The following is a 21,044-nucleotide window of genomic DNA, read 5'->3' as shown; positions in this document are numbered from 1 at the left end:
TGGGGGGATGGGAGGGGTGACCCTTACACACCCACAGCTATTCCCACAGACCTGCCCTATGTTGTGCAAGAGAAATAGGTACCCAAGTAATGCAGGCAGCTGCCCTGCTTCGCCAACAGCATCCTGGCCTGTATCAAGAGTACTGTGACAAGCAAGACCAGGGAAGTGATTGTCCCACTGTCCAGTGCTGGCGAGGCACACCTGGAGTATTGTGCTCAATTTTGGGGCCCTTGCTACAAGACAGACATTGAGGTGCCACAGTGGGTCCAGAGAAGGGCAATGAAAGGGGTCTAGAGAACAAGTCTTATGAGGAGTGGCTGAGGGAAATGGGAGTGTTAAGCTTGGAGAAAAGGAGGCTGAGGGTAGACCTTCTTGCTCTCTACAACCACCTGAAAGGAGATTGCAGTGAATTGGGTGTCAGTCTCTTCTCCCTAGTAATAAGTGATAGGAAAAGAGGAAATGGCCTCAGGTTGCACCAAAGGAGTTTGAAGTTGGATTTTAGAGGAGACTTCTTCACTCAGAGGGTGCTCAAACACTGGAATATGCTCCCCAGGGAGGTGAATCACCATCCATGGAGGTGTTCAAGAGAGACAGAGATAGGGTACTAAGGGACCTGGAAGAGTTAGATAATAGTTGGACTTGATGATCTTAGTGGTCTTTTCCAGCTAAAACAATTCTATTATCATAATCCCTGAGTATTTCTGTCTAAGACAAAGCAGCCCTGGGGCTAGTGTCATCCCTGTGCCAAGCATGGCAGAGCCATGTCCCATGACAGGACTCCTGGAATAGGCAGCAGTTCCAACAAAAAACATTTGCCTGGGCATTTCTCGGACTGTGTTGATTTATTATCCTTGCAGCTTTGTGAGGTGAGAAGACATTGAATTCTGTGCTCTCTGCACCAGAAAATTCAGGCACTGAAAGGTCACTGAAAGTAGCTTTATACATTCCAGACGACCCACTGAAAGAGCTTCCTTCCTCTTTCATGAAGGGCATGCTGCCCTGGGGCAAAAGGTTACTGCTCCAGCCCTTTCCCCACCCTGTCTGAGGGCATCCCAGCATTAGACCTTACTGGCTCTTTAGTTCTGCTGGTAATAGTGCTGTTTCCTAATAGCTTCAGGCAAAATGATCCTTCGTAGCTTCACTGAATTCTTCTCTTCCCCACCCAGCCCCAGGTCATCATTCTGACTAGAAAATACATGAGAAAGAGGAACTGAAATACACAAACGTGGCCCTTCTGAGTACAGTTTGGGGGATAGTTAAACAATGCCTAAAGAATTTAGGGCCCACTAAGGCCAAGAGATCTAATTCCAGTCATCCTCAGGAGGCACTGGGTCAAGAAGGCAAGTCCTGCTTCCACAACATTTGTGCTTACAAATGTTGCATCAAAAATCACAAAGACATCACATCAAGGACATAAATGTACTTTTCCTCCATTCTCCAACTCCCCTGGAAGGGCCTCCTGTCTCCTCTGCAAATCCTTGAATGGCTGATGGGACTTTGGCTGGAGGCTTTGCAGAGCCTGACAGGTTTGGTGCAGGCATTAGTAATCCTAGAGCCTCTGCATCCTACAGCAAGCAGGAGCTGGCAGGTACTGAAAAGATGTAAAGAAACATTGCTTGGGTTTTTTTGTTGTTTTTGCAGAGCTGTAGCTTTTCAGGCCTCCCCTGATCTTCTCTTGGCTGACACCTATCTCTGCAGAGTGATTCATGTCCTGTTTGGGGTAGCTGAGTGAACAAGGAGGAGGGTTTGGGGGAGCACAGACACGTTTTGTCAGTGAGACAGCCAACAGCTGCAAAGTCACCAAATGAGACTCAGACTCAGCTGAAAGTACTTATCCAGTGTAGCTGCATGTATGCAGTCAAACCTATGCACATGCATTTGTATATATTGCATTCTCCAGCACCTATAGCAAATGAAGGCATCTAAAGCTGCATTTTCACACGTCTCTTGAATACCCTTTCATGTACTCACAGCATTGCCAAATTTTATGAGCTAAAGAACAGGGCAAGGCTCAGTGCCGGAGACCACTTTAGAAAACATAGCCTACAAAGGCAGCTGATTCTGAATTTCTAGTGCTCTAGAGGTGTCAGAACAAAAGAATTAGTTTATAGGCTCACACCCAACTGAGTATTCATACATCTCCAGCTGATTCTGGTAATTCTGTGCTGTTCCAACATATTATCAGCCTTGTCCATAGGCCATAAAGAAATAAATTCTGCCCTTCCCTCCCTCCCCGCCCCCCCCAAACATGTGGCACTGAAATTGTTCCTTTTTGTCTTTCTGCAGCTTCTGCATCTGGTAAAACATAAAGTTGCAGAAATAAAAACTTTTATACAGTAAAAGAAACCCTCACTGAAAATGAAAGTTTTTCATAAAGTCCCTTTACTTTTGTTCAGTGGAAACTCATTTAAACTTGATTTATTGCACCTTGGAATTTAGAGCTTTGGATGAGATTAATGGGCTGTTTTCTGGTTACATCATCTTCATGGATTGTCAAGACAAGGCTACACTGAAATCACAAAGGAAAGTTTGGTTACAGTCCCATGCTAAAACACTAGAGTGACTGCTGTTTCTAAGTAACTCAGTTGGATAACATAACAGACAGGCTTCATGAGAAATAAATATGGAATTCCCACTGTATTAGAACAGTGAGCTGAAGCAATGTTTTACATTACTGGAACAGAACGTATATTTTTAAATACATCAGACATGACTTATTCTTTAGTCCCTGCTCTGATTGGCTGAGAGAATTTTTTTTTCCTCTTTTGGACTGTATTTTTTGGTGAGTTTGAGTACTACACTTACCCTACCTAGTATACTTAGTTTGCAAGTTGATAGCCATAATGGATATGCTGGAGGAGGATTTTCAAAAGTAGCATTTGCTAGAGTGAAGAGTTTATTTATATTAGACTGGCACCTACAGACACCTTTGAGTTTGGATCCTATTGGTTCAAAGCCAGCAGCAAACCCATCCTCCTACCCTAAAAGTGAAACTGCATTCTTAATTGCTGTGGTGGAAAAAATGAAAGTTCAGCCTGCAACCATGTTCCTAGAGGATAGACTAAAATCATCTAGCATGACAGCTTTGACACATGTTGCTGCTGCTCTGAGATTTCTGTGTGGACAGTGATTTCTTTCAGTTATCCACGTTGGGATGTAAAGAAGAGTGAAAACCAACTGCAAATTGCATTATCAGCCAGGGAAACCTTAGGACAAGACAAGTGGCACATGTGGGTTCAACTGCTCACTCAGAATGGCTGGGAGGAAGAACAGCAGATGAGATTCTCCCCTGTGCCAGCCTGCAAACAAATCACAGAATGATAGGGGTTGGAAAGGACCTCTGGAAATCATCAAGTCCAACCCCCCCTCTACCAGAGCAGGATCACCTAGGGCAAGCCACACAGGAACACATCCAGATGGGTTTTGAAAATCTCCAGAGGAGGAGACTCCAAAACTTCTCCAGGCAGCATGTTCCAGTTCACCATTACAATAATGAAGTTTTTTCCTCATGGTGAGGTGGAACTTCCTGTGTTCCAGTTTGTGGCTGAGAAACTCTCAAGACAGGTCCTTGCAAAAATCCATGTCTGCCCCTCAGCCAGTAACACAGCCATCCATTTAAAGGTGGGAGCCTCCCCCAGAGCTCTCCAACAGGCTCCACATGTTTTAGCAGCTTGACAGGCTTCCAGGAATGTGGCCTAAAGCCAATAAATAAATAGCTGAGTAAATATGAGATGCAAAGAACAATGCTGTTTGTTAATGTACATCCAACCAATACAGATAGCCAAGCAATTGGATTTAGCTTTGTTTCCACACAGTTTCAGTCCCTAAGGGTATCTAGTTTAGAAAGCAAATTTCTTTACAATGAAATGGATTTGGCAGCCCTGCAGCACATGAAGTTCATCTTCAGGGCAAAGAAAAAAAAAAAAAAACCACCACCCTCCAAACCTTGCTAAGCAGTTGCTGTGTAATTTATGTCAAATTATTGGTTGCTAGGAGGAATAGATCCAGATTTACCCACATTTACTATGGAAAAAAGGATTATAGATCTTTCATTCAGCCCATCAGAAGCAATATCAGAGCTGCTACTTAGTCTGCCAAATCTATGATAAATGACCTGGTGGGGGGGAGTTGTCCCCAGAGGTTTCATTTCTTTAACAGCCTTGTTTAAACCATGGAGAAGAACATCAGCCGACTGTAAGGCTAAGCCATACGTGGAGGTCTTGGAGGACCAATAAAATCAGAGTGTTTGAGCTTATAAACATCTCTGATTTTTAAATCTCTAGAGAGGAAGGTGTAAGAAAGTGCAATAAAACCAGGAAAGTAGATATTTCTCGAAGATAGAAACCAAACAGGAAGAAAAAAAAAAAAGAAAAAAAAAGGAAATTAAACCAGACTTTAAAAATACACTTCCCTTAAAAAATAAAAGATAAATTAAGTTTTAAGACTTTTGGGGTTTATGGTGAACCAGCTTTCCTTCCTATCCTGCTATAAAAAGAGCTCACATTCAAGCAGGAGTGAAGATTGATCAGAAATTAGTAGCACTACAATTTTCTTCACAAATTCACATCTACAGAAGCACTCACACTTCAGTTGGTCTCAGATTGGATCTGAAGAAACTATAAGTTTCTACTGAATAAATGAAAGGCATCTATCAACACAAATCTGACTGTTCAGAACAGGTTTTTTTTTTTCCAAAAGGATGAAGCTTTGCAGCATATGAGGAGCTGCTCTACCTAGCCCTGATGTATTTCCTTTGCCTGGGTTGGAAGTACCTAGTAAAACAGCACACAGGGTAATTTAAGACTAAGACTGAAATTGGCACTTTTATGGGCCCTAGTAGAGATTTCTCAGTAGTTCTTAGGGCTTACCATAAATTTACATGTTTGTTTAACTGAGACTGTTCACTGGATGGGGTTTTCTTCTGCTTTTATATATAATTTGTCTAGTGTAAGAAAATATAGTTCAGGCAAAGTGAGCGTGCCACAGCACAGAGTTCTGCAGCTCTGCTCTGGCTGAAGTGCTAGGACAGGCAGAAATCAAGTTTAGCTACTTAGTGCTGTTAACCAAAGATTTCTAGATTGTGGCCCATGGCTTGACCCACGGTTTGAAAAGCAGTAGCCTGTGGTCTGAGCACAGGTGAGCATCAACAGGGTCTTTATTCTTCTCCTTTCTGTGTGTCTACAGCCTTACGTTAAACAGATGCTCAAATTATATTCCATCAAAGGTGCTTGTTGGTCTTTATAGTGGAAGAGTGAAAGTCATTGCTACAGTAGCTGAAAAGAGGTCCTCTTATCACTGGTGTCAGTGGAGGTGGCTTTCATGCTTTGAATTTACCTGGGGGTCATCTGTGATTGGGGATGAGGCTTATCATGAAGTCAAGATAAACCTGCTTAAGGACAACATTTGAAATGCTGCAACATCAGTTGGCATAACTCTATGACTTGCCTTGGCACTAGCCAATTCCTTCCCTCTCTGGTGTGAGGCACTCTTGTAAGTTCAACCTGCTAATACTCCTGCCCTGAAGTCACTCTCCAGGCTCAAGATGGGCTCATGGTCATTGCAAACACCAAGATTGCCAGAGTAGGAGCAAGCCAGGTGGATGAGGGGATTGAGTGCACACTCAGTCTGCAGATAACACGAAGCTGGGTGGCTGTGCTGATCTGCTAGAGGGTAGGGAAGATTTACAGCAGGATCTGGACAAGTTAGGCTGATGGGCCTTGGCTAATTGTATGAGGTTCAACAAGGCCAAGTGCCAGGTCCTGCACCTGGGTCACAACAACCTCATGGTAAGCTACAGCCTTGGGGATGTGTGGTGGGAAAGCTGCAACTTGGAGAGGGACCAGGAGATCTTGGTTGATAGCTGACTGAACATGAGTCAGCAGTGTGCCCAGGTGGCCAAGAAAGCCAATGGCATCCTGGCTTGGATTAGAAACGTGGCCAGCAGGAACAGGGAGGGGAATCATTGGCCACTGGTGAGGCCACATCTTGAGTATTGTGCCTCTCACTGTAGGAAGGACATTGAGGTGCTGGAGCATGTCCAGAGAAGGGCAACAAGGCTTGAGAGGGGCTTGAGCATATGGCCTACAAGGAGCATCTAAGGGAGACCATCTAGTGTGAGGTGCCCCTGCCCAGGGCAGGGGGGTTGGAACTAGATGATCTTTGAGGTGCCTTCCAACCCTGACAATTCTGTGACTCTGTGAGCTGGGGTTGCTTGAATAAGAAGATGCTGAGAGGAGATCTTGCTTGCTACAATTCCCTGAAAGGAGGTTGGAGCAAGGAGGGGGCCACCCTCTTCTCCCTGGTGGAAAGCAACAGGACTTGAGGAAATGGTTACAGGCTACATCAGGGAGGTTCAGGGTGGATGTTAAGAAATATTTCTTCACTGAAAGGGTTGGCAAACAGTGAAATGATCTACCCAGGGCAGTGGTGGAATCACCATCCCTGGAAGTATTTAAATGGTGTGTGGACCTGGCCTTTAGGGACACAGTTTAGTGTTGACCTTGCAGCGCTGGGTCAAAGGTTGGACTGGACGATCTTAAAGGTCTCTTCCAAGCAAACACATTCTGTGATTCTGTGAATTAAAACAAGTGTATCCACATACTTCCCAAGTACAGAGATCTCCACAAGCATGGGACTCCCCACTACAAGTGGATGACAGGACAATGCCCCACTGAGCAGGTGTAAGTTTGCTTTCAGGTAACCATTAACGGGAGCTCAATGTACAGACAAACAATTCCTTTCTCCACTCCCTCTTCTAAACAGCCCCCCCCCACCCAAGGACAAACTCCACCAGCAAGTATAGTTACAATGCACTGTGCGCCCAGGGAGCCTTTTACAGTCTTCCCTTTGACCTTCAGTTTGTCCAGGGTACATCCTTGGTCAGTAGCATTGCTTAATACCCTCTACCATCACCTTTTTTCTGTTAGGAAAGTGCAACCCTGTGGTCTTGCTTTGCCATAATTCCTAAGTAGATCACCCTTTGTCCTGGGAGAGCAGAAGTATTTGACCTCATGACTATGTAGGCCACATAGACTTAAGATGTATTTGGGACCAACATGAATATGCTGAGTCAGGAATTTGAGAGTTCTAATCCGGATTCTAGTAATTTCTCTTTTGTTTTCTCTTTTTCTCTGATTTTGTGTGTGTTGCCAAATAATAACCTCTAAAGGTGTTTAGTGATTTGTGGGTCTGAAGCCTTCTGTCAACACACAGCACATGTAACATCCAAGATACACTTACTGATCTGCAAGGATGCATAAGGATGTTTGGGTGAAACTTGACAGTTTTCAGCCACTCTTATTTTGGTAAAGAAAGATGCAGCTAAGGCTGTGGCTTCTTTAAAACAGAATCACTGTCCACATGAGCAGAGCTACACTAATTTAAGAGAATTCCTGGTCTTTGATGTTCTTAAAATATTTATTGATGGCAGCTGTACTTGCAAAGAAACCAGGTGCTTCCATTGTACCTGTTAACTGCACTTAAATGAAATGAATTTTTAAAGTCCCATGGAGGAATAATCTCTTTTCTATACACTCATCAGCATGCTCACTTCTTTTCAACAATCATGAATTGCAGACATTGGCTTTCCCCCCTCCCCCTAGCTTGTAATTTATCCGTCTACTAACTGTAAATTCAGTAATATGAAAACACAATTAAGAAAACTTTACCCTAGCCCACTGCCAACTCCTTGATAACTGCTTCAGCACACGTACACATGACTGGTTATGTCATGGATGCATGCTGTTTGCAAAGTACTCCATAGTAACCAAGAGCATTTCAGGGGATGAATCATCTCAATGCAAGTTCTGTTACAGGTCAGCAAAGGAAGGGGAAGGGAAAAGCCAACCTAAACAGCACAGGTAATTGATCTCAAATTTTTCTGTTTATATACCCAGTGCCCCAAAGGCATATTGTGAGTCCCTCCAGATTGTTAGAAACGTCATCTCTTCCCCGTGTTTCCTTAGAGACAGGGTGAATCAGCCTGGAGAAAAGCAGCTGGAGCTGATAAAAATTCCAAAGGGATAACCTGGCCCCTCTACCTCCTTGCCTAAGACTTCCAGAGTGGGACTCTGTTTTCTCCTGTTACTTCAACCTCTCGGAGTTCTGTTTTGAGGGAGGAATGCCTCCCTCACACCATCATGCTAAAACTACAAGGGTCTTGGGGGGTGGAGGGTGTCTGCTTTTTCTCTGACATTTCAGCTGTCTCCCCACTTTCCCATGCTTTGTTTATCCTCTGGTGTTTGTTGTTACACAAGTGGCTGAAGCAGCCCTGTTCATCTGTTCCTGCAGCTTGCTTAGTGGACAATTTGAGCTCCTCAATTAATTCATTTATTTCCTCTGTTCCTCTGACATACAGAATTATTAACATCCTGGTGAGGTGCTTAGGGACCAAAGATTACAGTCATCATTTGCAGCCCATTGGATCAGAGGCAAGCTCTCATTGTGCGGGATTAGGACCAGGACTTGTACAGCAGCAGAGACATTTCATTCCGCCATCCAGCCTCATCACCCTGAGTGCATCTACCCTCTAGCTGTAGCTTTGGGTTACTTAGGTGATAAAAATATCATGCTGTCCAGGTTCTCTCTCTTCCAACCTCATACTTTCCAAAGAGAAATATTCAGCTTGGTGGAGAGCACCCTGAATCAGCAATGAAGGATATGAAATGTGGCCATGCTTAAAAATCATGCTAAAATATTCATCTGAAAGCTGCGTAGTTCCTGGACATGTCAGCCTTTTTGTAAATGCCATCCCAATTACTTAACAGGTGAGTTTTATTCAGAAAGCAGAGAAATCACAGAAAGCTCAGGGCATGTAAATGAATACAGTTCAATCCAAAAGAAACAGAGACCTTTAAATGGCATATTTGTGACAAATTACTTCTTAGGCTAGAGGTAGTGAGTACTCAGTGGCCAGAGAAATGTTTTCAAATTGTCCCAGACAATCCTTGTAAATTGATTTCTTCTGGGATTTAATTTGTATGTTGCCTCTATCTCTTTAATTAACTTAGTACAATCCATTGACTTTCTTTAATTCTAAATTTTAAGCCTTTAAGCTACTGCTACACAGCTCCAGACATCATGAGTGTGTATTTAACATGTTAATGTGTAACAGGTTTCATTCATTAGTCTCAATATATTCTGCATAGCACAGCCAGAGTGAGATCACAGAAACACAGAATGCTAGGGGCTGGGAGGGACCTTGAAAGATCATCCAGTCCAACCCCCCTGCCAGGGCAGGATCACCTAGAGCAGATCACACAGGAATGCATCCAGGCAGGTTTTGAATCTCTCTACAGGGGGAGACTCCACAACCCCTCGGGGCAGCCTGTTCCAGGGCTCAATCACCCTCACAGGGAAAAAAAGATTTCCTCATGTTTCCATGGACCTTCCTATGCCTCAACATCCACCCCATTGTCCCTTGTCCTGTCATTAGGCATCACTGGGAAAAGCCTGGCTCCATCCTACTTGCACTTACCCTTTACATATTTATAAACATTAATGAGCTCTGTTATAATTGCTTGAGGCTCCGTTCAGGTAGAACAAAACTCAGCCGCCTTATGGGTGTCTCTTTCTGGGGAAAGCCTTTGTAATCCACAACAGACCAAAAATACAAGTTCCCTCCTACTCCTTCCAACTTCAACAAGTTGCCTTTTTTTAATTCATGAGTGTAGGAGCTATTAATAAAATTTCTGAGAATGGTTAGCCCCAGAAAGTGACACACACCTTGTGCTTTGCAAGCCAACATGACAACAGTCAAAACAGAGATCAGCCTTTCAATGCTTCAGCACATAATGCTGTCTGCAGTTTAAAGAAAACGTATCAGACAGCATCATATCAGTTGCAGACAGATGAGTCACTAGGAAGTTTGAGACAAGCAGACCTAGAGTCACCTCTAGCCTGCAAAATACTTCCCCTCTTTAATGAAAAGCGGTGGAGGACTCTGTCAATGACGCGAAACGCCTGGCAGACAGATGCACAGCACTGAGCCCTGTGTTTCCCCTACCCTCCTAGGGAAGGGGGAACCAAGTGTGAAGAGGAACAGTTTGGGAGAAAGGGAGAATGACCTTCTCTCCAGCAGGCCTGTAGCTGGTAAAGCAACGAGATTTGCCCCTGAGCAGAGAAATATGAAAAAAGCCCTCAACGGAAAAGTGTGGGATGATGCACAGACATCAAGGTAACAAAAGATTTGGCTGGTTGGGTTTCTTACTCCTGTTCCATCAAGCAAACTTGACATTTTGCTCTTCCCCTTCTAGAAGCATTCTTCCAAGGCAAGGTTTTGTGCCAGCAAGCACTAGTAACAATCAAAGTGGTGGTGTATACTACAGCAAGCCATACTGGAAGGCTCAGAGAAAGACCTGAATATCTGTTTAGAAGCCTTTAGCAGGGCTTCTCCAAATGTAAATGCCTTCTCCTCTCTCCCCCAGCCTCTGTTAATAAACCATCGATAGACTCAGCAGCCAGGTCCTGAGAGAAGTGCAAAGAAGAAATGCTGGTCTCCTCAGTTCAAGGCATCTCACTTTCCTGGTGCTGGAGACCTTCCAGGTGGGATTCCTAAGGCAGTGTGGGTCTGCCTACAAAATTATGATGGTTTTAAAACTGTCTTTTTAATTTTTCTTCACAAAGTTCAAAGAGAGAAAAATGAAAGAATGTAAATAAATCACTACTGGGTATAAGAAAGCAAAATAATGATTATTCTAAACACTTCCATTGGAGAGAGAAAAATGTTTAAGAACTACTACTCAAAACAGAGTTTGGGCAGTCAGGGACTCTGCTTGCTCACTTGGTTTTCTGTCTGTCTACTCCTTCTTTTCTGACTGAAGATAACACACTGACCTTAACGAGCTAACAGCCTCTCTGCTTCTTGACTCTCTGCCTTCTGCCAGGGGGGTCTGGGGGGATTCCTTCTGGTTGGGGGGTGAGGCCTCTTGGGGGAAGCAAAGGGGGCTTGGTTGTGCTTTTTCTGTTGATTGTACATATTTGTAAATGTTGTGAATAGTGTACATATTCATTGCATTTCATCATAGACTGTAGATTTGCTTGTAAATACAGCTCTCATTTGCTTCCAGACTGAGCTAGCCTGGTTATTGCTGGGGTGTGTGTGTGGGATTTCAGCTCTCACATTGTTACAAACATGGATGGCCTAGGGGCAAAACCTACTCCTCTCTTGACTCAGCTTTACTTACATGGTTCCTCTGCTTACAAACTCATCTCCAGTCCTCCCCTTCCACATTCTCAGCAGATAAAAGAGAAATATAGACAAACTTTCTGCAGCCAAACTTCTCAGTTCTCATTAAAACAAAAATTAAGAATCAGAAAACCAACTCCTGTTGCTGCTTCCCCTTGCACCTTTTGGACCCTTCTTAGATGTTTTAAAGAAACGGGGCTGGCACAACCTCAAACATTTCCTTTGATGTTGAGACTGTTGCACCCCCAAGGCCCCCTTGTGTCCTGCCTTTTGCTACCATCTTCCCTTGGCAGCAATGTCCCACAGCAGCAAGCCTGCTGTGAGATGCTTTCAGGGTGGAGCAGGTAAGGCACATCTCCCAGCCCCAAGGAAAAACATCTCTGAAGGCTTGTCTTGCTAGCTTGCCGATAGAGCCACACCCCTCAGAAAGCAACACTCGAGGGCAACTGAGTCCTCAGCCCGAGGGAGGGTGGTGGTTTTGCTTAAAATAGGGCAGATTGGTGGGCAAAAAGAGAAGTCAAGCACCTGCACTACAGCTGGGCAAACCCCTCAGAGAATCATTGGCATGGCTTTCACACACAGCTCTGCAGCTGGGGCATGAGCTTGAATTTCTGTTGGGTATTTGACATGAAAGTTATTTCTGTTGGACAGCTTGCTGCGGTCAGAAGCAGAATTTACTGCCTTCACCTCCAAGGCAGCTGCAGAAGGAAGATGGACACTCTAAGAGTTCCTCTGTCTTCAGAGGCCAGCTGAGGTGCTGGACTCAGGATACAGGCTACAGCATGTCCGGGCAGCGGAAAAACACCCAGGCAGGTGAGGAGTGATACACCAAGCCAGAATAGCCTTGCCAGCCACATTGGGATGGGTAAGTAGGACAGCAGAAGTGAGCAGCCTGAGCAAGTGACTTTGCTGCCTGGAGAAAGAGAGGAAGAAGTTACATACAGAAAGAGGAATGCGTGTTACCTTTCGTTTAAAGCTAGAGACACAAGGAGGCATTTTTCTCATGCACAGATGATTCTGAGTTAAAAAGTAGCCAGATACAACCACTGGATTTAAAACAAAACAAGAACAACAACACAGCTATTAAAAAAAAAAAAAAATCTAAGCACAAGTGCAGGACCACTTTTGATAAATAACACACCAAAGGGTGACTCTGCCCTAGCTCAGGCAGGACCCCATGTCTGACCCTAAGCACATCTAATTGCCTTATGCTTCTCCCACCTGAACAATAAAGAAGCTCCTTATTACCCATAGCTGAGGGAACAAGAGCAACAAAGTGCAAACGAATGACAGTAAACAATGGAGAAGAGGGTGAGATACTCAGGAAGAATAATGCTTTAAATCCAGATTTTTATGAGCCCTGCTTTGTCACTGCTTCCTCCCCCACTTTTTTTTTTTTTTTTGCTTCTGATTCATTCCTTACCAAGATCAGGATCCAGTGTGATAGACATGGTACAGGTATGCATCAAGACATAGCTCCTGAGGTTTGTAGAGCTTAGAACAAGCAAAGAGAGAAGGAATACACACCAATATATTATGGAAGACTATATGTTTTCTATCACCTTGTAACTGGAAAGCATTCATCCAGCAAAATACCTGCTCCCCTTAATAGATTGTTGACATGTCCTTTTTTCAAGTCTTATGAACAGGAGTGAATGGCTAAAGACTATGTCAATTCAGTGAAGAAATTCATCTCTATCTGCTGCTAATTGTAGAAGCAGTGTTCAAGCCCAGGTGGCCAGGCTTGGAAACCTGCATTTGCTAGATTTGCGTTTTACAACATCTCTTGAAATTTTGCTGTCAATGCCAGTTTTGTATTTCAGCTGTGTAGCCATCCAGGCTCCTGTCATTCAGCATGTCACCCCATATCTAAGTCAGCCCAGTACAGACACTTTCTTTCTGTCCAAGGAAAACAGGACTTCCTGACCCTCACAGTTATCACTGATTAGCCTGACAGCCTGCTCTTGGCTGATTTTCCCACGCAGAAGTTCTGCTTCATCACTCCCTGACCTGTCGAAGTGTTCCCAACTTGGGAGCAAGAAACTTGCCTTAAACCTGGAAACAGCCTCCTATGTTACATTACAATTATTGTTCAGCCAATAAACTGTCCTCTGGAAAAAAAAAAAAATCTCATAAAACACAGCTTCCTAACCCTTTTCAGCTACATGAGATAAAGCAGCCCAAGTCAACTTCCTTTATGGACATCTGTAAAATGGTTCATTTTTCAGGACAGAGTAGGTGGCTTTTTGCCCTTGTTTGAGTAGAGCTGGGGAGCCTTCCCAAACACTGCCTAACCAGTTCCCCACCACACTCCATCTGTTCAGGCTCTCAGCAGAGATAGAAACAAAATTTAATGCGCATTCAAAGCACTCTAGAGATAGTAGTTAACCTTCTAAGCATGTAGAGTTATTGTTCTGCTCTTGGCTGAAGGGATTTCCCCACACAAACACAGGTTCTGAATGAGTAAGGAGTGGGGTACCCAGTGCTGTTCCCTTGGGAGCTCCTGGCCATGCAGCATCACAGGGAATAGCTCTGGCTATGCTGTGCTCTGCAAAAGATGGAGAAGAAAAAGAAAAAAAAAAAATAAAATGCCCACTGTATGTTATCTCCTGAATGTACTACCGATCTCCCTCAATCACAAATATCCCCCCTTTTCAACTGTTACATACCAAAGGAAAAAAAAAGTAAAAAAAAAATTCTTTTCCCATGAAAAGCATCACCACAGAATAAATGTGTGACTAAATTGTGTTTAGACATAATGCCCTAGTTTTTGGGAAAAAACACCCAAATGATATTTTTTTTTAAAAAAATCCTTAAGAGAAAAGCTGAAAAGATTCTCCATCTTAACTCAGTTAAAGTGAGTTAAAAGTTAACTAAGTTAGTTAACAGGGAATCTTTGCACAGCAAAGGACTAGCCCATCCAAAACACCAACGCTTCTTACTTTCTAATAATACAAATAAACTTAAAAGTTATAACAGTCACCTCTCTCTAATTTCAATATCATCTGCATAAAAATGAAGAAGAGAGGCAGTGAATGCTAGTGGTACAAAGTTTTAAGCGTGGATGAAAGTGCTTTTTTAAATATTGACCACCAAATGCTGTAACATTGGAGGAACTTTGCCAAGCAGGAATTTGGCTTTGTGCACTCCTTTGTCCATTTATTGTTTTGGTTTTTTTTTTAAGCCCTATTCCTGCCCTTGTTTCAAAGTATTCTGGATGTATAAGTAAGTCTAAGACAGTCATGCTCATGAAATATTTATGAAGTAAGGCCATTAGAGCTTCATATGCTGGGCCCAATCCGGCAAAACACTTAAACTGAATTTCATTTTTCAGTAAACAGGTAGTCCCCTGTGAAGTGCTTACACTTAAACCTCAGCTAAAGATTTTTATGAGGTTGTCACAAAGATACTCCGCAAGTCCCAACTTCTTTTTCTGACAATCATGAATATAAAATCCATTATTTCTTCCTTCATTCATTGACAGTTATTACACTAGGTGGTTCCTTCCTTTCTATAACCTCAACCCATAAAATCTCCTTGTTTGGCTGGATAATGAGCCACCAGCTAGTGGAGCGTATTTAAAGCACTTTTAAAGAGCCTCACAGTCAGCAGGACCCAAAGCTACTCTATACAACCATCTTGCCTGTTTATGAAACTGTAAAGCAAAGCAACAGTTTGGTGTGCCTATTCAAGATGAAACCCAGGTTGAAAAAGACCAGGCTGATAGCTCAGGTATTTTGAACACCATGTACAACAGTAACAGTGACACATATCTTGATTAAAATGAAAAGACAGTTCAGAGTTGTCCCTGTTGAAACTGACTGGCAGAGATACTGGCTGCACAGACTGACACAATGAGACCATGGGTGACTATAGCAAACCGGAGCCAAGGAAAAAGGGAGGATCAGAGAATGAACAGCTCAACCATAAAAAGGCCTCCTGTCTGCTAAAAAGGCTCCTGTCTACTAGAAGTAAAATAATTGGGTTAGATGAATCCAGCTATTTGACTAGAAAATAAGACACAACAAGAAATACAATTTACAGTAATTTAGCCATGAGAATGGTCTTAGACCCACACATGGCCATGCTTGGTGGTGAGAAGGAATCAAGCAGCTATGTCCATGGGCTTCCTGGGTTCCCTCTTTACTCATTAGCAAAGATATCACATGGGAATTGGAATGAGCTTTGAGTCTTTCCACTCCTCGGCTGCTCCTTTTGCCACTGGAGTTCATGACTAATCTGAATGCATGAAGCCATTAGTATCCTTTATATGCCATTCATGCCAAAGACCTTGGATTCCCTTTCATTTTTCCTCCTAGGCAGAAAGGCCTCTACTGTTTGCTACAAGTCAGATATGATTCTCAAAATAGTTTTCAACATCAAATTTCACAAAGTTGTAGAAATGCTTCAGGGTCAAAACCACCTTTCTGGAACAAGAGGATCAATCATAGGCTCTGAGAACAGTTGAAGGCTGGCATTTCCTATAACTAATAGCCTATATTTAAGAGTATAATCACCCCTCACTGACCTGGAGCACAGAGCTGGAGTGCAGTTTCACCTGCTGAAAGTCAAGCATCTAAAGTTAGATGCACTGCAGTGTGTGGACAGATTTGCTGCCACAGAACAGAAATTGCTCTGCATTGGGAAACGCATCAGAATACTTTCTACATCCCACTGTCTTCTCACAACTTTGGCACCTAACTTCAATTACAAGCAATTCCTTCCACTTGTGATTCCCAGCCCAAAAAGTTTTCCTGGAAGTTTATCCCTCAAAAGATGAAAGAACAGTTGTATGGTTCCCTGCTTCATCTGACAGTTCACTGCTTAGTGACAGCTGCAAAGGAGTTCAGCTTGTTGCTGGAGGGACTTAAACCTGCACAGATCATGCTTTGCAGGAGACTGCCTTAGCACTCAGGTTTTTGTGAAGGTGGTGCTCTCATTACCTTTGTTTCCCAGTATACCATAGCCATTAGGGCAGAAGTGAGCTGAGAATTAGCACACCTCTGCTGCTTAGTGTTTTAGGCAGCAGCCTGGAAACAGAAAGGGTTTGGGTGCTGAACTCTGAACTTGCAAATAATTTGACACTTTTAAGTGGGACTGCTCCTTCACACCACTGACATTTTACAAGCTAGTAGGTGAAATAACCACTGAGGGAGGAAGATGTTCTGAGTTTGACTCATACTAAGACCTGAAGCTCAGCACAGCTCATCATTTGAGTGTGCAATAGCTGTAATTTCTTAGGTAGCTGGATGCTGTGGTAGGCATCCAGCCTGCCTCTGCCTAGTCTGAGAAGCTGCACTCTTGAACTGTATGCTTAAGGCAAATCAGAGAGTAGTTAATTTATGGACGGGGATTAGGTAAGAACTGAAATGTCTGACTTTGTCCAGACTGTAGGCATAGCTAACAACAAGCAGGATTTTAGGTGTTTGGTGTAGACAGCCCATGTTAGTCTCAGTAGCTATCCCAAGTTAAACAACTCCTACCTTTGCCTGCCTCACATCAATCACTCTCTCCAATCTGATAGCCCAGTTGATCTCCAGGCTGCTCAGGACACGCATTAGTGAAGAAACCACATTAGACTTTTCTTCTAAGATTATTTTATATCCTAAAGCAGTTCCCTGACAGTTTACTGTGCTGGTTTACCAAAGAGGCACTGAGTGAGAAACAAGAAGGCAAAGGGAGAGGACATGGAGCATGCTTTAGGCTACTGCTGAGGAAAGAACCAGTGGATCTGCTGCTGGGATCTGGCAGCAGCTGACTGTGGATGTGGGGTTCTCTTTCTGGATTCAGATGCTTTCAGTCTCCTGTGAGCCAATTCTTTTGTTTTGAACTAGGGAATCACTGTCAGGCAGACTAGTGTTGCTCAGTTATGTTACTCATAATTAATGTTTTCCCTGTGACAACAGCTTTGTGCCAGCCTTCTAGATGCACTTTTCCCTAAAATCTCACTAATTTGCCAATATCATACTGTTGATGAGTTGCTCAAAACTGAACACATGTTGCTATGGGTCATAAACAGAGTCTGTTACCTCCTTATCTCAGAAACCAGTGCTCCAGGGCACTGAGCCTACCATTTAATTACCAGTTATTGGTGATGGGAATTATATATATAGCAGATGCAGCCAGTGTAGAAACACCATCTGGGCAGATGTGACAGAAAAGAGGATCTCTTTCATGCCTACAGCCTAGAGAGATCTCTGCTGCTGTTCTAACAAGGCTCACTCCAAGCCAAAAAAAAAAAAAAAAAAAAAAAGAAGTGGTTTAAGGCTACAGCACAGCTCTAGGTAAGCCACAAACATTTGTGTCCCAGAACAAGCATTTCCAGGGTGTCCAGACAACCTAAGAGAATGAATCCTATTGAGCTGTCAGGCAGATAGACAGACTGCTGTCTAGACATACAACACACACATCAGGGCAGGTGGACAGGACATGTATGAGGAGAATGTGGGTGGCAGCATGAGATAGCAAAGGGAGCAGTGCTCAACAGCATAGCTTTCTGTTTGTCTAACCAATGCCAGCCAGCTTTGCAGGGATTTTATTTGGCAGACAGATCTCCTTCTTGGTCTTCTTTGAGGCCACATCCTGTCAAAAGCCTGCCTTTGGTATTTGTTACCATCCTTAAGCATGCAGCAAGACAAATATGGACACAAAGACAAATGGATTCTAGCAGAGAAGGTAATTTGGGGATAAATGCAGCTTTTAAACATTTCCCCCTAAGTTAGAGTTTGTTTCCTTGAAGCAAAACCTATGGACACTTAAGTCTAAAAAAATTGGAGCCTCAGTCCCTTTTGAGGGCTTCATCTTGGTAGAAAGAGGCTATAGACAGGTGGCCAGGGCATGGGAAGTTGGTTGTTCAACTATCTCTGACTTGCAGGGCATATGGAAACATTGGATTTCTCAAGGGTTTTAACACCAGCTCAAGATATTCAAGGCTCTTTGATCACAGAGAGATGAGATAACAATTAGGCTGCAATGCAAGAGCATTTAAGTTGGACAGATGGTCCCAAGCCATGCTAAAAGCTCAGGGTGGGCAAGTCTCAAACCACTGCTGAGCAGGATTTGCCAGTCAAGATGAAACGTAGCAACAAAACTTTCCTGGATCATTCCAGCAAAGTGTCAATACATCCAAATGGACATCTGCCCAGACCACAGAGATATTCCATCAGCCATGCTGGAAAAGTAAGTGCCCCAGAAGTCTCCAGTCTGGTTTAACAAACTCAGGCTAAAGCTGGAGTCTCCCCAATGCTTAAAACACACATGGACACAAATCTCTGCACCCAGCCATTAAGAGGCAACACTGTGTCAATTACCAAAAGAAATGGCAGGTCTCTTGCTAGTTAAAAAAGTAATTACATACCCTGTTTGTAAAAGTGTTCCCATGCCAAAGGAAACAATTTCAATTTTTAAGAGGCTGTTAGTGGTTTTGTTTTCGGTTTGGGGGGTTTTTTTGGTGTATTTTATAAATATTTTTTTTAAGTTATCATTGTTTATTGTAAATAACCATCAAGAAGGGAATAAATAACCATTAAAATCAGTTCTAGAATTCAATATTAAATAAAATAACAACAATTTAAAAAGCCAATCCAAAATACAACAAAACCCACACCAAACAAACTAGGTTTAACTTGGTAAAGTTTCTCCTCGTGTTGACAGACCCCACAGAGCTGCCTCACTTCACTGCACTCATTACAATCCTTTCAGAAATTCCCCCGTCACCACTAAACCCCAGTAGCAGACAAACTGGACAAGTCAAACTCTCCAGTGATATTAAATCACATGGCTTTTTGTCAGATTATCTGGACTTTCTGGCCCCTGGCCCCTTTTCCTTCCTCCCTCCCCTCCCCAGCCTTCCCCCTTCTCCCCAGCCCTTTTTCTCATTTACCTCTGAGAGGAACCTAACATGAACCAGCCCTGTGCAAACTCCAGATAAAACAACACTTCATGCAGAATTGCCTACAACAGAGCTGCAAAGAAAAACATCTAAAGGACGTGTGTGTTTTTGCACTCGCATCAAACAGATCTCTGAGCATGAGCACTAAAGCACAGGCTGCCTCTGAGAACTTTGTCATTAAAGACAATCAGATCCAGACAAAACAGAATCATCTAGTTCCACCCTGCCTGCCATGGGCAGGAACACCTCACACTAGATCAGGTTGCCCAGAGCCACATCCAGTCTGGCCTTAAAAACCTCCAGGGATGAGTCTTCTACCACTTCCCCAGGCAACCTGTTCCAGTGTCTCACCACCCTCATGGCAAAAAAAAATTCTTCCTAACATCCAATCTAAGTCTACTGATGTGTTTTTTTTTCCACATTCCTCCTAGTCCTATCATTACCTGACACCCTAAAAAGTCCCTCACCAGCTTTCCTGTAAGCCCCCTTCAGATACTGGAAGGCCCCAAGAAGGTCTCCCCAGAGCCTTCTCTTTTCCAGACTGAATAGCCCCAACTCTTTCACAGTGTGTCCTTATAGGAGAGGTGCTCCAGCCTTCTGAGTATCCTCATGGCCCTTCTCTGGACACATTCCAGCACATTCATATTATTTCTTGTCCCTTCCAACCCTAACAATTCTATGATTCTAGGAATAAAATTCCACCTTGTCACATGAGCAGTGCTCTCCCAAGACAGCTTTGCACCCACATCCCTTGGGCACCTAACTCAAGTGGAGGTATGAAAAAGCTAACGAGACAAGGTGATTAAACTATACAAACCTTTTTTTGTTAGTATAAACAGAAATTTGAATTGTTATTGTTCTGAAAGCACTTAAGGCAGACTTTTTTTCCCCAGAATTTCCCAAGGTTTACGAAAGTTCCCGAGTTTTTAATACAAATATGAAGGGTACATTCTGACTACCAAAAGACAAAAATATTTTGATCAACAATTAAAAAAAACTTTATGGCTTTAAAAAAAAAATATTGGCATACCTCCTGTGGAAAATTGTTTCAAAAAGTCCATTGATTTTCACACAATTTTTTGGACTGCTGTTTACAGGATGAAAGTGGGTCCTATCTATTTATAAACAAGAGTTTGTAGGCAGAAGTCTTAGAGTCCACACAGGTGTGCACACGTAAATGCCTTCATCTGCACAGGGCTCTGTCTGCCTGCATCCTCATACTGGTTAGATTTTTAACAGGGCAAAGGATTATGTTGACAGAGTTGTAAAGACAAAGTCAGCATCACATTAACACGGCCCAGTAGCTGAGGAGAAGTCACATTAGCTGATGAAATAATAGAACCATATCTTGAATTTTCTACTGTAAAATGCAACCTGTTAGTCAGGTTGTTACACTAGGTGTCAAAGTTGTAGGGCAGTGGTCCTGCATTGCTGCTGATGCAAAGATAAGTGATGCAGAGCTCATGGCAGGGGCTGGGGTGCCCTCTCCATGGTCTCAAGGAGGAATCATGTCTCCTCTGAAGAACAATTACAAGCTGTGCAAAAATTATGTCGTGGTTCCCTGGGTGAATTTGAAAATGTGGTATTTTGTTCCAGACTCATCCAAAATCATTCTAAAAATTTGAGTGTACCTAAAGAACAGAAATTGTGCTCCCCCCCCCCCCAGTCAGTGGTCAAACATAACGTTACATTTGGCCCAGAAGGGAAAAGAAAGCTTATTATAAGAGTGCATTTAAAAGTCAGTGACTCTCAGCACGCTTCCAAAAACACGTGACAAGAGTGAAACAGCTTCCAGTGAAGGGCTCACAAACCTCACTGCAAATCTGAGTTCACACATTTCTTGCCACCTCCACAACTCAAGCACCTCAAGGTAGCCCTGTTCCAGACTATCTCAGCCATGACCTTCATTCAGAAATTGGTCATAGGATAAGGACCATGAAGAACACATGGCCCATGAAGGAGTCACTC

This window comes from Indicator indicator, chromosome 5 (genome assembly GCF_027791375.1).
Source record: "Indicator indicator isolate 239-I01 chromosome 5, UM_Iind_1.1, whole genome shotgun sequence".
NCBI lineage: Eukaryota > Metazoa > Chordata > Aves > Piciformes > Indicatoridae > Indicator > Indicator indicator.
The sequence above is the reverse complement of the archived record's forward strand: the minus strand, read 5'-3'. Positions refer to the sequence as shown.